We start from the raw sequence: 4,718 nt of genomic DNA, 5'->3' as shown, positions 1-4,718 counted from the left end.
AAGATTCACTAAAATGCCAGCGTAAATGCTAGATGTGCTTCAAGCAGACAGACGTTGCATACAATTCTCTGCACATACTTCTCAGAATATTTTAAAGTGATAAATTATTCCATATTATATAGTCTGTGTATTAGTCACATTTGTGTCCACATGCCATGTTTCTAACCTAGGGCCAAACACTTTTCCATCTGTAGATTTATAAAACAAGGACCCATAAATTCAGTGCAGCACTTTGGCTGAGCTGTTATGCAAGATTTTTAATTATAAATGGTGCGGCTTAATTTTGCATGCTGTAGAGTATGAATGACAGAGAGGCAAACCAGGGTGTCAGACTGTATAAACTCATATACTCTACCGGCATGCCAAAATGTGTTGAAGTTGAAATAGAAAAGCACATGTATCTGTCATTGTAACCACACATGAGTCTAAATGAGGTTGTACAAGACACAAATAATAGGGTTTATGTAAGAGATTATATAGCGCAACTTACAGTTTGCTGTTATATTTCTAAGTTTTAAAAAATGATTGAACTTTATAATTTTGTGCTACTGAATAAATTATAAGAACATTTCAATCCAGCATTTCTCGCATTTGGTGCAATGCATTTTGGTATTGGTATTTCCACAAAGGATACACTCTTGGTCTTTTGAAGGATGCATAATTTTACTACCATAATTTTTACTCTCCATCTGCGATAATTTAAAATATTGCCTATGTGCCCCTTTACTTTTTAAAAAAATCTTCAATTGTTTTTTTCCTACAAGGAAGCCCTTGTGGTGATGGCTGGGCTCGCCAAAAACACAAAGTCAGAAACTAGCGTGCACGTCTTTCAAACAGTAATTGCATCTGTCAGTATTTTTTTTAGCCTACTGCTAAAAATGGTGGAAAGTGTGAACGAGTTCAGGGGTCAGGTTGTGTGTACACATAATTATATGATGTGTTAATAAATGAGTGTTTAGAGTTAACTAAGCAAGATAAGCTTAATATGGGTTACTGATTAGCAGTTTCACTTATTTTCCCAATGAAGTTTTTTTTTTTTTTACCCAACAAATTAGTCGAACAAAATGAAAACAAGTGCATAATCTACCACAAGGAACTCTAATATTAAAAGGTTAGCGAGTTAATGGGAAATATGGCAAATGTAATGCAAATGTCATCTAGGGGGAATGCTTTGTATTAAGTCAAAACAAAGCATTGTTTAAAAAATAAATAAATAAATAAACTTTAGCTAATTGGAAGAATATAAGTTTAGACAACATAAAAGTAAATAAATAAAAAATAAAAATTGTCATTATATTATTTTCATGACAATTAACTATTGCTCCCTCCCCCATGTATCATTCCAATGATGACAAAAAATATATATATATATTGTATTAAGTTAATTTAAATAATTTTAAGTACCTTGTTGTGCTACTTTTATTTGACTAATGAAAAAAATAAAAGATAAATTAGATTTAAGTTGTACTTCATTACTGCAATACAGATGAAGTAATACTGAGTAATCATGAATAAATTACTATTGAGGATGTAGTGCCTGAGAAAGTTATGAGTTCCTTCGATATTTTTGAGGGTGTGAGCAGTTTAGAACAAAACGTCAAATTATCGTAAAGTTTTGTTTACGCATGTAGCCATGGTTCCCTGAGAAGGGGAACAAGATGCTGCGTCCTCTAGAGGGCACTATGGGGAATGCCTCCGGCATGACCGGTGTCTGAAGCATGAGTCTAAACACGACAATGAACTTGACATTGGCAGGCAGCAACCTATGATGTCACAACTGGTGCGGTTGATATTATAAAAGGGCACCTGTGAATTATATCATCCACTTATTGTCTGAAAGAGATGTGCAGGAATTCCTGAAGCATGGCAAAGAGATGCAGCGTCTCGTTCCCCTTCTCAGGGAACCTGAGGGTGCAATAGGGAATGGTATAACCATGCTGAAGGGATGAGTGCTTTATTGGCTGAGATAAGTAAAAGACTCAAAGGAGTCCTCACCCCTGCACCAGCAACGCAATCTTAAGCCGCTTTTCCATTATCGGGCCGAACGGTTCTAAGAACTGTCAGGTACGGTTCCAGTTGTATTTCCATGATTACAAACCATTCTCGGCCCGGAATTCTCGGCACGGTTAGACAACAGTGCTGAGCCGTGAGAGGCTTTTCAATGAAGATAATTCTTTGTAGAGAGAGGAGGTCTGACAATGCTCGCAGTAAATGGCCGAGCTCTAGGAGCGGAGGCCTCAGCATGACGACTCCCAAAACGAGAGGAGGCCTAACTACACCCCACGCTCGGGACATCCTGTAAGGAGGCTTACAGAAAGCTTACAACTCACAGATACTGTACTAGCGGAGTTCTGGTGAGCTGAGGCCTCAATGAAGATAACTATCTGTAGCGAGAGGAGGCCTGACAACACTCACAGTAGATGGCCAAGCTCTAGGAGCGGAGGCCTCAGCATGACAAGACACTAAAACTAGAGGAGGCCTATCCATGCCCTGCGCACAGGATACCGTGCAAGCAGGCTTACAGACATCCTCAGCATGACGACTGAGGCCCCAGCATGATGACTCTCTAAATTGAGAGGAGACTAACGATATCCCATGCTCAGGATACTATGCAAGGCGGCTCAGAAAGAGCCTACTACTCGCAATGCTATCCTAGCAGAGCTTCGGGGAGAAGAGGCCTCTGTAAGTTAACACTTTCCAAGTGAGAGGAGGCCTAACAATGCTCACAGAGATCCTAGTTAACTTGACAAACCTATTCTGGTTAAGAGCAACTGGGGTCTAACACAGATAGAAAGGTCACAAAGCACTTGGCGCATGAAAAGCAGGAAGCAGTCACAGCATGCTCTTACCATAAACATGAATTTTAGAGAAGGCACAAAGCAACAGCACGTGCTCTTACCATAAACATGGATTTTAAAGAAGGCATTTACAAAGGAGGCTCACAGAGCGCCTACAACTGGCAATAGCTATCCTAGCAGAGCTCTATGGAGCAAAAGCCTCAATAAAGATAACCCTCTAAAGCAGGAGGAGGTCTAACAATGCTTGCAGAAGACAAGGAGGCTCACAGAGAGCCTAACAACTTAGGGCACTACCTAACTACAGCACTTTTCTGTCTCTGATTCATCAGAAATAGACACATAAAGAACAATAGTGTTATTTGAGTCAACAAGAGGAGCCAAAAAAAGGAAAATTTCCTGTATGACTCATCCGTGCTCTGCCTACAAACCTTGCGCTTAACCCTCAAGAGACTCAAGCCAGGGTGGAACAAATTACTGCGACCACATTGTGAAAAGCATGCATTTAACCTGAAGCAGGCTAGTTCAAATGACAGATTCTATCACTCTGAAAAGAATCATACGAGAACAGATGCGAATTAATCTGAGTGGCTTAAGGCGCTTAATAGAAAAGTTTATTTCTATCACTGCTGAGAACTAACCACCTCACAGAATATGAAGAGAGCTGAATGCGCTCATGCAAATGCTAACTACTATCCCTCAGGAGAGAGCAGAAAGGAAGAAGTTCCTACCTGTCTCTTGTAGTCAGTCTCATGAATCATTATACCTAGCACATCCAGCTTGCTCGTTCAACCCAAAAACACATCCCACATTCCTCGAAAATAGGGATGGCACGAACAGAGCTTTCATTTAGAAATCCTTCAATGCACGCATTCTGCTCTCTCAGGAGCTAAATGTGCATGCTCCTAATTCATGTACAAACAAACGGTCTCCTGAAGACAAGAAAGAGGATGACAAGAGGATGACTTCAGTTCAGCATTCAACACAATCATCCCTCAACAACTCTGACGGACTCTCCCACTCCCCCCTCCCAAATACACACACACAGTCACTTTAATCAGTCTAAATAAGCTCTTTTTGCACTACAAATCATTATATCTGCACTGTTGTTTACTTCACTGGTTTGCACTCTATCTGCCATGTGCCGTGTGCTGCTTTATATATATTTTTTTATATATTTTTTTACATTTTACCTTATTTGTATATTTGTATAGTTGTATTTTATACTTAATCTGTATATCTGTATTTATGTTCTACTGCTAGTGTTATCTGTATGCACCAAGGGTCTGAGAGTAACGCAATTTCAATTCTCTGTGTGTATGTGCTGTACATGTGGAAGAATTGACAATAAAGCAGACTTGACTTGACTTGACTTGATATTTCACAGGTGCCCTTTAATACTCTCGACCACACCAGTTGTGACGTCATAGGCTGCCGCTTGCCAGACTCATGCTTCAGACACTGGTCATGCCGGAGGCATTCCCCATAGCGCCCTCTAGGGGATACAGCACGAGTTCCCATTCGAAAGGGAACTGCCTGCAAACTGCAACTAACAACCAGCCAGAACCAAGGGCTTACCTTTGCTTAAACATAGCCGCTATGTTAAGACTGTGAAGACTAACTTTTTAAGCCTAGTCTAAGCGGTTTATGCAACCTGAGAAAATTCCTGAGAAATGTGTAAATATGTATCCAATATTTTTATCCCAAGATTTTCCTTTTACACACACACACACACACACACACACGTGTGTATATATATATATATATATATATATATATATATATATATGTTACATTTTTTTTTATTGTTATATGACAATAAAAAAGTTCTAAATAATTGCTACTCCGTATCATTTTAGGGAAAAAACAAGCAAGTTTTTTGAACTGACCGTTCCATTACTAAAATGTTTTTCAGGGAATAAA

The 4,718-nt window shown here is 39.3% G+C and overlaps 1 protein-coding gene across 1 annotated transcript in view; it reads right to left on the bottom strand.

Annotated features, from left to right (window-relative positions):
- Positions 1–331: 331 nt before the first annotated feature.
- Positions 332–4,718, bottom strand: part of LOC107660234 (CUB and sushi domain-containing protein 1-like) — a 411,890-nt gene continuing 407,503 nt past the window's right edge. Inside the window, exons 67-68 of the mRNA XM_016449502.1 lie at positions 1,736–1,741; positions 332–341 (exon numbers count right to left, since the gene is read on the bottom strand). The gene's annotated coding sequence lies outside the window, so the exon portion shown is untranslated. The remainder of the gene's footprint in view (positions 342–1,735; positions 1,742–4,718) is intronic.

Source organism: Sinocyclocheilus anshuiensis, unplaced genomic scaffold (assembly GCF_001515605.1).
Source record: "Sinocyclocheilus anshuiensis isolate Anshui unplaced genomic scaffold, SAMN03320099.WGS_v1.1 scaffold475, whole genome shotgun sequence".
In the NCBI taxonomy this organism is placed as follows: domain Eukaryota; kingdom Metazoa; phylum Chordata; class Actinopteri; order Cypriniformes; family Cyprinidae; genus Sinocyclocheilus; species Sinocyclocheilus anshuiensis.
The sequence above is the reverse complement of the archived record's forward strand: the minus strand, read 5'-3'. Positions and strand labels throughout refer to the sequence as shown.